The sequence below is a fragment of the Mobula birostris genome, chromosome 1, assembly GCF_030028105.1.
Source record: "Mobula birostris isolate sMobBir1 chromosome 1, sMobBir1.hap1, whole genome shotgun sequence".
Lineage (NCBI taxonomy): Eukaryota > Metazoa > Chordata > Chondrichthyes > Myliobatiformes > Myliobatidae > Mobula > Mobula birostris.
Genome location: NC_092370.1, coordinates 497,126 through 509,992, shown reverse-complemented (window position 1 = coordinate 509,992; position 12,867 = coordinate 497,126). Strand labels below are relative to the sequence as shown.

General features: G+C 45.1%; 1 protein-coding gene across 2 annotated transcripts in view; it reads left to right on the top strand.

The window, feature by feature from the left end:
• kbtbd2 (kelch repeat and BTB (POZ) domain containing 2) overlaps positions 1 to 12,867 on the top strand; it is a 78,018-nt gene that overhangs the window by 8,502 nt on the left and 56,649 nt on the right. The window contains exon 2 of one of the 2 annotated variants that reach the window (XM_072251654.1): positions 9,934 to 10,177. The exons of the other annotated variant lie outside the window; for it this stretch is intronic. The gene's annotated coding sequence lies outside the window, so the exon portion shown is untranslated. The remainder of the gene's footprint in view (positions 1 to 9,933; positions 10,178 to 12,867) is intronic. 2 annotated transcript variants of the gene reach the window in all.

Below are 12,867 nucleotides of genomic sequence, written 5' to 3'. Positions count from 1 at the left end.
AATCCTGGTAAGTTTGGTATCTTAATTCCGCCTTCCATTCCCACCCCTCATCAGAGGAGTGAATCATGCAGCAAAGACCAAATAAATCTTGTGGGGTCGCATTATACATTTGTATAGTACTACGGACATACCAGGCAAACTGTGCTGGTTTTTCTTTTCTATCGGGAGCCTGATTCATGATCGTTACCATCTGTTGGGGCTTCCAGGGTGCATACAAGAATTACGGAGGGCTGTCCCTCCTCGGCTGCTCGTGGACTAGGCGGCATTTGGGTAGGCACTTGTCTCTGTGGAGCCCTTAACTCTGAGGTTTTATTGGATTCTTCCCTCCCTGTCTCAGAATAATCCCTTTCCCTTTCTGGATCTCAGGGTATAGGGAGCCTTCCCTTCCCTACCGCTGCTGTTTTACCCGAGCGGCCACCGTATCTGAATACTGGGAGGATTGAGTTTCGGAAGCACTGGGTGCACTTGGCCTCTGGTAAGGTGGGTGCCCAATCCTCATCGCGGTCATTGTCCTTAAATAGGGTCGGTATGCCAGATATGGTTTTGGGATCCTGTATTGGCCTTAGATCTTAGCGCGCGGCACTGCCGATTTTAAACCTTCCTGTCTGTCCATATCTGCTTTTGCCTGTTTTCTTTGTTTCTCGTTCTCTCTTTCTTCTCCCTTCTACCCATTAGCACTCCACTCTGCCTGCAGTGTCTCCCAACTCTTGGGAGTCCCTTCTGCCGTACATACCTCTATCCCTTTATCACATTCATTATTTCTCTAGCTGGCCAGTAAGGTACCATTCCATTTAGTATAGGCTGTACCTTTCCATACTTTAATTAATGATTTCCACTTTTTATCGCAATTCTTTTCCCAAATTAAATTTACTGCTTGTTTCCCCTGGTGGCCACACTGTTCCTCTAGTTTCTTTGTTAGCGCTGCACTTAACATCTGGAGGTTCTTTTCTTATCCGGTGTTCGTTCACACATAGCTGTATCAAGGGCCTGTCCCATTATTGGCATTATCAGTTGTTCTTAATTATCAAGTCAAGTATATAGCACATTTAAAAACAACCACGTTGACCAAAGTGCTGTACAAAGTAAAGCAAGTAGCCAAAATCACAAATACACGAAACACAGACAAACTGATGAGACAAACAGCTTATAGGCACAAAATACACAACACAAGGGCCTAGACACAAGCCACTGGGTGAGAAATTTAGCCAGTCTGCCTCCCCCTTAATCAATTTCAACCGGCCATATTATCGGGAGGCAGCTGATATGGTCAAATCCGTCAGGTAGCGGTGGCCACCTCTCCTGACTGGGATCCCCAGTCCCAATTCTTTCCTTAGGAACAATACAGAATACCCAATCACGAGAAATTCTGCAGATGCTGGAAATTCAAGCAACACACATCAAAGTTGCTGGTGAACACAGCAGGCCAGGCAGCATCTCTAGGATTTTCAAGTATTTAAAGAGTAAAAGACAGGTGAGAGTAGATATAGGATCGATAGAAAATGTTGCTGGAGAAATTGTAATGGGAGATGAGGAGACGGCAGAGAAACTGAACGAGTATTTTGCATCAGTCTTCACTGAGGAAGACATCAACAGTATACCGGACACGCAAGGGTGGCAGGGAAGAGAAGTGTGCGCAGTCACAATTACGACAGAGAAAGTACTCAGGAAGCTGAATAGGCTAAAGGTAGATAAATCTCCTGGACCAGATGGAATGCACCCTCGTGTTCTGAAGGAAGTAGCTGTGGAGGTTATGGAGGCATTAGTGATGATCTTTCAAAAGTCGATAGATTCTGCCATGGTTCCGGAAGACTGGAAGATTGCAAATATCACTCCGCTATTTAAGAAGGGGGCAAGGAAGCAAAAAGGAAGTTATAGATCTGTTAGCTTGACATCGGTGGTTGGCAAGTTGTTGGAGTTGTTTGTCAAGGATGAGGTTACAGAGTACCTGGAGGCATATGACAAGATAGGCAGAACTCAGCATGGATTCCTTAAAGGAAAATCCTGCCTGACAAACCTATTACAATTTTTTGAGGAAATTACAAGTAGGCTAGACAAGTGGATGTTGTATATTTGGATTTTCAGAAGGCCTTTGACAAGGTGCCACACATGAGGCTACTTAACAAGATAAGAGCCCATGGAATTACGGGAAAGTTACATACGTGGATAAAGCGTTGGCTGATTGGCAGGAAACACAGTGGGAATAAAGGGATCCTATTCTGGTTGGCTGCCGGTTACCAGTGGTGTTCCCCAGGGGTTCATGTTGGGGCCGCTTCTTTTTACATTGTACGTCAACGATTTGGATTATGGAATAGATGGCTTTGTGGCTAAGTTTGCTGACGATACGAAGATAGGTGGAGGGGCCGGTAGTGCTGAGGAAACGGAGAGTCTGAAGAGAGACTTGGATAGATTGGAAGAATGGGCAGAGAAGTGGCAAATGAAGTACAGTGTTGGAAAGTGTATGGTTATGCACTTTGGCAGAAAAGAGAAACGGGCAGACTATTATTTAAATGGGGAAAGAATTCAAAGTTCTGATATGCAATGGGACTTGGGAGTCCTCGTATAGGATACCCTTAAAGTTAACCTCCAGGTTGAGTCAGTAGTGAAGAAGACGAATGCAATGTTGGCATTCATTTCTAGAGGAATAGAGTAAAGGAGTAGGGATGCGATGTTGAGGCTCTATAAGGCGCTGGTGAGACCTCACGGAGCACTGTGGGCAGTTTTGGTCTCCTTATTTAAGAAAGGATGTGCTGACGTTGGAGAGGATACAGAAAAGGTTCACAAGAATGATTCCGGGAATGAGAGGGTTAACATATGAGGAATGTTTGTCCGCTCTTGGACTGTATTCCTTGGAGTTTAGAAGAATGAGGGGAGACCTCATAGAAACATTTCGAATGTTGAAAGGCATGGACAGAGTGGATGTGGCAAAGTTGTTTCCCATGATGGGGGAGTTTAGTACGAGAGAGCATGACTTAAGAGTTGAAGGGTGCCCATTCAGAACAGAAATGCAAAGAAATTTTTTTAGTCAGAGGGTGGTGAATCTATGGAATTTGTTGCCACGGGCAGCAGTGGAGGCCAAGTCATTGAGTGTATTTAAGGCAGAGATTGATAGGTATCTGAGTAGCCAGGGCATGGTGAAAAGGCGAGGGAGTGGAGAAAATGGGAGAATGGATCAGCTCATGATAAAATGGCGGAGCAGACTCAATGGGCCGAATGGCCTACTTCTGCTCCTTTGTCTTATGGTCTTATGCGAGCCTGGTTTCAATGTTTAAGAGATGTTTGAATGGCAGGTGGTGGGGGAGGGCAGTTTAAATGGCTCTCTATGGACTAGATAGGCCAAAGGACCTGTTTCTTATCTGTACTTTATGGCATCATGCCACCAGGCTTTGCTTCTGCTTCCTGTACTCTGAGATCCAGTCCATTACACTGGTGTCATCTGTAAACTAGTAGATGAAGTGAGAGCAGAACCTGTTCACACAGGAAAGTAGTGGCTAAGGGCGCAGTCTTGTGGGCACCTGCGCTGGAAATGCTTGTTTCTGTGCTGTACCTTTCCATATCTGTGGCTAGGAAAGGGTTAAACTGCAATTAGACAAGAACATGGGTGGGGAAGGTTTCATGATAAATGAGAGGGTGATAAATAAGAAGTTTGGGGGGGGTGGTGATAAATGTTGTTCCTGTGTACAAGAAATGTAATAGGATAATCCTGGGGAATTGTAGACCGGTGAGCCTGACATCAGTGTTGGGTATAATATTGAAGATGATTCTTACAGACTTTGGATTCACAATCATTTGAAAGAGCATCGTCTGATTTAGGGTAGTCAGTATGCCATTGTGAGGGTCAAGTTATGAAAAATTAGACCTGTATTCTGGTTGAAGAAATGACAAAAATTGATGAGCGCTTATATGGATTTTATAGTCTGATTTTTAGTCAAGAGGCATGGAATCCAATGCTGGGAGGTGGGAACCGAACTGAAGTGACGGAGGAAAGGGAGGTTGGCTCACAAGTCGAGGAAGTTTGGAGACAGAGTGAAGGGGAGGGTAGGCAGGTGATAGAGAAGGGACGCGCTCAGTCCAAAGGTTTGAGATGTGTCTATGTTAACGCGAGGAGTATCATGAATAAAGTGGATGAGCTTAGCGCGTGGATCAGCACTTGGAGCTATGATGTTGTGGCCATTACAGAGACTTGGATGGTGTAGGGGCAGGAATGGCTACTTCAAGTGCCAGGCTTTAGATGTTTCAGGAAGGACAGGGAGGGAGGCAAAAGAGATGGAGGCATGGCATTGTTGATCAGAGATAGTGTCACGGCTGCAGAAAAGGAGGAAGTCATAGAGGGGTTGTCTACGGAGTCTCTGTGGGTGGAAGTTAGGAATAGGAAGAGGTCAATAACTCTACTGGGTGTTTTTTATAGACCACCCAATAGTAACAGGGACATCGAGGAGCAGATAGGGAGACAGATTCTGGAAAGGAGTAATAATAACAGGTTGTTGTGATGAAGGATTTTAATTTTCCAAATATTACACCATAAGACAAAGGAGCAGAAGTTGGCCATTTGGCCCATCGAGTCTGCTCCACCATTTTATCATGAGCTGATCCATTCTCCCATTTAGTCCCACTCCCCTGCCTTCTCACCATAACCTATAATAATTATAGGTTAAGAACCTATAATATATAACCTGTAATGATTGGCATCTCCCTAGATTGAGAGGTTTAGATGGGGTGGAGTTTGTTAGGTGTGTTTAGGAAGGTTTCTCAACACAATATGTAGGTAAGCCTACAAGAAGAGAGGCTGTACTTGATATGGTATTGGGAAATAAACCTGGTCAGGTGTTAGGTCTCTCAGTAGGAGAGCATTTTGAAGATAGTGATCACAATTCTATCTCCTTTACCATAGCTTTGGAGAGGGATAGGAACAGACAAGGTAGGGAAATGTTTAATTGGAGTAAGAGGAACTATGAGGCTATCAGGCAGGAACTTGAAAGCATAAATTGGAAACAGATGTTCTCAGAGAAATGTACCAAAGAAATATGGCAAATGTTCAGGGGATATTTGCGTGGGGTTCTGCGTAGATTCGTTCCAATGAGAGATGGAAAGAATGGTAGGATACAAGATCCGTGGTGCACAAAGGCTGTTGTAAATCGAGTCAAGAAGAAAAGAAGACCTTACAAAAGGTTCAAAAAACTAGGTAATGATATGAATCTAGATTCATATAAGACTAGCAGGAAGGAGCTTAAGAATGAAATTAAGAGAGCCAAAAGGGGCTATGAGAAGGCCTTGGCGGACAGGATTAAGGAAAACCCCAAGGCATTCTACAAGTATGTGAAGAGCAAGATGATAAGACGTGAGAGAATAGGACCAATCAAATGTGACTGTGGAAAAGTGTGTATGGAACCGGAGGAAATAGCAAAGGTACTTAATGAATACTTTGCTTGAGTATTCACTATGGAAAAGGATCTTGGCTATTGTAGGGATGACTTGCAGTGGACTGAAAAACTTGAGAATGTAAATATTAAGAAAGAGCATGTGCTGGAGCTTTTGGAAAGCATCAAGTTGGGTAAGTCACCGGGACCGGATGGGATGTACCCCAGACTACTCTGGGAAGTGAAGGAGGAGATTGCTGAGCCTCTGGCAATGGTCCTTGCATCATCAATGAGGACGGGAGAGGTTCAGGAGGATTGGACGGTTGTGGATGTTGTTCCCTTATTCAAGAAAGGGAGTACGGATAGCCCAGGAAATTATAGGCCAGTGAGTCTTACTTCAGTGGTTGGTAAGTTAATGTAGAACATCCTGAGAGGCAGGATTTCTGAACATTTAGAGAGGTATAATATGATTAGGAATAGTCAGCATGGCTTTGTCAAAGGCAGGTCGTACCTTACGAGCCTGATTAAATTTTTTGAGGATGTGACTAAACAGATTGATGAAGGTAGAGCAGTATATGTAGTGTATGTGGATTTCAGCAAGGCAGTTGATAAGGTACCCCATGCAAGGCTTATTGAGTAAGGAGGCATGGGATCCAAGGGGACTTTGCTTTGTGGATCCAGAATTGGCTTGCCCACAGAAGACAAAGAGTGGTTGTAGATGGGCCATATTCTGCATGCAGGCTGGTGACCAGTGGTGTGCTTCAGGGATCTGTTCTGGGACCCTTACTCTTCATGATTTTTATAAATGACCTGGTTGAGGAAGTGGAGTGTTGGGTTAGTAAGTTTGCTGATGACACAAAGGTTGGAGGTGTTGTGGAGGGCTGTCAGAGGATACAACGGGACATGATAGGATGCAAACACAAGATGCTGGAAATTCAAGCAACACACACAAAATGCTGGTGGAACGCAGCAGACCAGACAGCAGCCATAGGAAGAAACACAGTCTTCTGTGCTTCCTACGGATGCTCTCTGGCCTGCTGTGTTCCACCAGCATTTTGTGTGTGATGATAGGATGCAAAACTGGGCAGATGGAGTTCAACCCAGGTAAGTGTGAGGAGGTTCATTTTGGTAGGTCATGTAGGGCAGAATATGGCATTAATGGTAAGACTCTTGGCAGTGTGGAGGATCAGAGGGATCTTGGGGTCCGAGTCCATAGGACACTCAAAAGCTGCTGTGCAGGTTGACTCTGTGGTTAAGAAGGCATACGGTGCATTGGCCTTCATCAGTCGTGGGATTGAGTTTAAAAGCCGAGAGATAATGTTGGAGCTATATAGGATCCTGGTTAGATTCCATCAGGAGTACTGTGCTTAATTCTGGTCACCTCACTACAGGAAGGATGTGGGAACCATAGAAAGGGTGCAGAGGAGATTTACAAGGATGTTGCCTGGATTGGGGAGCATGCCTTATGAGAATAGGTTGAGTGAACTCGGCCTTTTCTTTTTGGAGTGACGGAGGATGAGAGGTGACTTGATAGAGGTGTATAAGATAATGAGAGGCGTTGATCGTGTGGATAGTCAGAGGCTTTTCCCCAGGGCTGAAATGGGTAGCATGAGAGGGCATAGTGTTAAGGTGCTTGGAAGTAGGTACAGAGGAGATGTCAGGGGTAAGTTTTTCACGCAGAGAGTATTGAATCTGTGAAATTCTCTGCCCAGGGAAGCAGTTGAGGCTTCCTCACTGAATATATTTAAGAAACAGATAGGTTTTTACATAGTAATCGAATTAAGGGTTATGGGGAAAAGGCAGGTAGATGGAACTGAGTTTATGGACAGATCAGCCATGATCTTGTTGAATGGCGGGGCAGGCTTGATGGGCCGGATGGCCTACTCCTGCTCCTATTTCTTATGTCCTTATGAGTGTGTGGAATGGGCTGCCAGTGGAGGTGGAAATGATAGGGTCTTTTAAGAGACTCCTGGATGGCTACATGGAGCTTAGAAAAATAGAGGGCTTTGGGTAAAGCCTCGGTAGTTCTAAGGTAGGGACATGTTTGGCACAGCTTTGTGGGCTGAAGGGCTTGTATTGTGTTGTATGTTTTCTATGTTACTATGAATCTGGCTTTGTGTGGGGATACAGAATTAGTTTGCCCACAAAAGCCAGAGGATGGTTGTAGATGGAGCATATGCTACCTGGAGGTCAGTGGCAAGTGGTGTTCTGGGACCATGCTCTTCGTTATTTTTATAAACAATTGGATGCAGAGCTGGTCTGAGAAGTAGCTGATGGAGTTCAAACCTGGAACAGTGTGAAATGAAGGCAGAATACAGGGTTCATGGCAATATTCTTAGCAGTGTGGAGGAAGAGGGTTCTCGCGTCTGCATCCATGGATTCCTCAAAGTCGCCATGCAAGTTGATAGGACGGTTAAGAAAGTATAAGGCTTTCAAAAACCGCAAGGTAATGTTGCAGGTAAAAACACCCTGGTTGGACCACACTTGGAATACTGTGTTCCATTCTGGTAAAAACACCCTGGTTGGACCACACTTGGAATACTGTGTTCCGTTCTGGTAAAAACACCCTGGTTGGACCACACTTGGAATACTGTGTTTCGTTCTGGTAAAAACACCCCGGTTGGACCACACTTGGAATACTATGTTTCGTTCTGGTAAAAACACCCCAGTTGGACCACACTTGGAATACTGTGTTCCGTTCTGGTAAAAACACCCTGGTTGGACCACACTTGGAATACTGTGTTCCGTTCTGGTAGAAACACCCTGGTTGGACCACACTTGGAATACTGCTCCGTTCTGGTTGCCCCATTTTCGGAAGGATGTGGAAGCTTCAGAGAAGGTGCAGTGGAGTTTTATCAGGATTCTGTCTGAGTGCAAAAGTGCGGGGGCCCTGGCAGAAATATTTAAAATGTCGCTGTCTACAGGTGAGGTGCCGAAGGATTGGAGAGTGGCTCATATTGTTCCGTTGTTTAAAAAAGGATCGAAAAGTAATCCGGGAAATTATAGGTCGGTGAGTTTAATGTCGGTAGTAGGTAAATTGTTGGAGGGAGTACTAAGAGACAGAATCTACAAGCATTTGGACAGACAGGGACTTATTAGGGAGAGTCAACATGGCTTTGTGCATGGTAGGTCATGTTTGACCAATCTATTGGAGTTTTTCGAGGAGGTTACCAGGAAAGTGGATGAAGGGAAGGCAGTGGATATTGTCTACATGGATTTCAGTAAGGCCTTTGACAAGGTCCCGCATGGGAGGTTAGTTAGGAAAATTCAGTCGCTAGGTATACATGGAGAGGTGGTAAATTGGATTAGACATTGGCTGAATGGAAGAAGCCAAAGAGTGGTGGTAGAGAATTGCTTCTCTGAGTGGAGGCCTGTGACTAGTGGTGTGCCACAGGGATCAGTGCTGGGTCCATTGTTATTTGTCATCTATATCAATGATCTGGATGATAATGTGGTAAATTGGATCAGCAAATTTGCTGATGATACAAAGATTGGAGGTGTAGTAAACAGTAAGGAAGGTTTTCAGAGCCTGCAGAGGGACCAGCTGGAAAAATGGGCTGAAAAATGGCAGATGGAGTTTAATACAGACAAGAGTGAGGTATTGCACGTTGGAAGGACAAACCAAGGTAGAACATACAGGGTTAATGTTAAGGCACTGAGGAGTGCAGTAGAACAGAGGGATCTGGGAATACAGATACAAAATTCCCTAAAAGTGGCGTCACAAGTAGATAGGGTCGTAAAGAGAGCTTTTGGTGCATTGGCCTTTATTAATCAAAGTATTGAGCATAACAGCTGGAATGTTATGATGAGGTTGTATAAGGCATTGGTGAGGCCGAATCTGGAGTATTGTGTTCAATTTTGGTCACCAAATTACACGAAGGATATAAATAAGGTTGAAAGAGTGCAGAGAAGGTTTACAAGGATGTTGCCAGGACTTGAGAAACTCAGTTACAGAGAAAGGTTGAATAGGTTAGGACTTTATTCCCTGGAGCGTAGAAGAATGAGGGGAGATTTGATAGAGGTATATAAAATTATGATGAGTATAGATAGAGTGAATGCAAGCAGGCTTTTTCCACTGAGGCAAGGGGAGAAAAAAAACTGAGGATATGGGTTAAGGGTGAGGGGGGAAAAGTTTAAAGGGAACATTGGGGGGGCTTCTTCACACAGAGAGTGGTGGGAGTATGGAATGAGCTGCCAGACGAGGTGGTAAATGCGGGTGGAGAGTTGTGTCTGAATCTTGCCCCTGTATTGTTTCGCTGCCTTGATGACTTAGTGCAGATCGTAGCTGCATTTCTTGAGTTCCTGTTGGTCACCGGCAACTTAAGCTCGGTGTTGCACGGTAGGTAACTGCTGCTCGCATGGAACTGTTGATCCAGAGTTTCTGGTTTGGCTAGACCCGGACCAATTTCTGCGGGATAACGTCCGCGATGCACTTCCAGATGAAACGTGACCCCTTCCTGAAACTCAGACATCCTCATCGTGAAAGACATTCCAGTCGATGTCATCAAACCTGTAGCATGGAGGCTGATTGGTCAGACCATCAGTGAATGGTTTTAAATATGGCTTCATCTTGTTTCAGCTTCTGCCTGTACCTCAGCAGCAGCAAGATGGAGTGATCCGATTTTCCAAATGGTGGGTTAAGGAGTGCTTCGTAAGCGTTGTGAAAGAGATAGTAGCATTGGTCGAGTATGCTGTCTCCCGTGTGCTCACCTGGATATGTTGACAAAACTTTGGAGAGACTTTAGTCAGCGATGCTCTATTAAAGTCACCGACGACGATGAAGGCAGCTTCTGGAGGGTCTTGTATGGTTCCTTGAGAGCCAGGTCAGTATCAGCCTATGGCGGAATATACATAGCTGTGAAAATAACAGCCATGAACTCCCTAGGCAGCCAGAAAGGTCTACACAGCAGCACATGGTACTCGAGATACAGGGAACAAAAGGATTTGAGGGCACGCCCATTCTAGGGGTTGCACCAAGCATTATTGCCCACCTCCTTTACTCTTCCCAGAGGGCTCGATGGCTTGTTCTGGTATCTCATCTTACAGTCAGGTCTCCACGAAGCACAAAACGTTACATTCCTTTGTTTCCTGCTGGTAGGAGATTCTGGCTGTCAGTTCGCACAGTTTATTGTCCTGGGTCTGAACATTAGCCAGGATTATGCTAGGGAGCGGCGGCCAATTAGCACGCCCTCTCAACCTCACCAGGGCGCCGGCCCTTCTTCCTCGTCTTCGCCGCTTCCGGGGTAGCGATGGTGTAATAAATGAGCCTCCCATGGATCGCGTAAGTAGGGGTTCGCAGTTAGAAAAGGCGGCATGTAGTGGGTAAATGCTGTCTTCCTGATGTTCAGAAGAGTCAGTCTATCCTCAGCTTCTTGAACAAGAATTGCGAAGGAAATCTCAGAAATTTGCAGTATACTGTAAAGTAGAAACAGAGCTCACAACACGGCCACTGAACGCGGCACCATCTTGGAATTGGATGCTCAATTTCAATGTTTGGGGAGAGTTTAAACTAGAATTGTTGGGGGTGGGAACCGAACTGAAGAGACTGGGGAAGAGGAGGTTGACTCACAAATTAAGAAAGCTTGTAGACAATGCGAGAGGGAGGATAGGCAGGTGATAGAGAAGGGACGCGCTCAGATCGAAGTGTTGTGAACAAAGCGGATGAGCTTAGAGTATGGGTCAGTACTTGGAGATATGATGTGGTGGCCATTACAGAGACTTGGATGGCTCAGGGACAAGAATGGTTACTTCATGTGCCGGATTTTAGATGTTTCAGAAAGGTCAGGGAGGGAGGCAAAAGAAGTAGGGATGTGGCACTGTTGATTAGAGATAGTGTCAGGGCTGCAGAAAAGGTGGACGCCATGGAGGGATTGTCTACGGAGTCGCCGTGGATGGAGGTTAGGAACAGGAAAGGGTTAATAACTTTACTGGGTGTTTTTTATAGGCCGCCCAATAGTAACAGGGATATCGAGGAGCAAATAGGGAAACAGATCCTGGAAAGGTGTAATAATAACAGAGTTGTCATGATGGGAGATTTTAATTTCCAAAATATCGATTGGCAACTCCTTAGAGCAAGGGGTTTAGATGGGGTGGAGTTTGTTAGGTGTGTTCAGGAAGGTTTCGTGACACAATATGTAGATAAGCCTACAAGAGGAGAGGCTGTACTTGATTTGGTATTGGGAAATGAACCTGGTCAGGTGTCAGATCTCTCAGTGGGAGAGCATTTTGGAGATAGTGATCATAATTCTATCTCCTTTGGAGAGACACACATAAAAGTTGCTGGTGAACGCAGCAGGCCAGGCAGCATCTCTAGGAAGAGGTGCAGTCGACGTTTCAGGCCGAGACCCTTCGTCAGGACCTCTTCCTAGAGATGCTGCCTGGCCTGCTGCGTTCACCAGCAACTTTTATGTGTGTTGCTTGAATTTCCAGCATCTGCAGAATTCCTGTTGTTTTCCTTTAGAGAGAGGTAGGAACCAACAAGTTAGTAAAGCGTTTAATTGGAGTAAGGGGAATTATGAGGCTATCAGGCAGGAAATTGGAAGCTTAAATTGGAAACAGATGTTCTCAGGGAAAAGTATGGAAGAAATGTGGCAAATGTTCAGGGGATATTTGTGTGGAGTTCTGCATAGGTACGTTCCAGTGAGACAGGGAAGTTATGATAGGGTACAGGAACCGTGGTGTACAAAGGCTGTAATAAATCTAGTCAAGAAGAAAAGAAAAAAGCTTACAAAAGGTTCAGAGAGCTAGGTAGTGTTAAAGATCTAGAAGATTATATGGCTAATAGGAAGGAGCTTAAGAAGGAAATTAGGAGAGCCAGAAAGGGCCATGAGAAGGCCTTGGCAGGCAGGATTATGGAAAACCCCAAGGCGTTCTACAAGTATCTGAAGAGCAAGAGAATAAGAAGTGAAAGAATAGGACCTATCAAGTGTGACAGTGAGAAAGTATATATGGAACCGGAGGAAATAACAGAGGTACTTTACTTCAGTATTCACTATGGAAAAGGATCTTGGTGATTGTAGTGATGAATTGCAGCAGATTGAGAAGCTTGAGCATGTAGATATTAGAAAGAGGATGTGCTGGAGTTTTTCGAAAGCATCAAGTGGATAAGTCCCCGGGACTGGATGAGATGTACCCCAGGCTACTGTGGGAGGCGAGGGAAGGGATTGCTGAGCCTCTGGCGATGATCTCTGCGTCATCACTGGGGACGGGTGAGGTTCTGGAGGATTGGAGGGTTGCGGATATTGTTCCTTTATTCAAGAAAGGGAGTAGACATAGCCCAGGAAATTATAGACCAGTGAGTCTTACCTCAGTGGTTGGTAAGTTGATGGAGAAGATCCTGAAAGGCAGGATTTATGAAAATTTGGGGAGGTATAATATGATTAGGAATAGTCAGCATGGCTTTGTCAAGGGCAGATCATGCCTTATGAGCCTGTTCGAATTTTTTGAGGATGTGACATTCCCCCCCCCCCCCCCCCAATATTGGATGTTTGGTCTTTGTTGTGTGGGTTTCTTT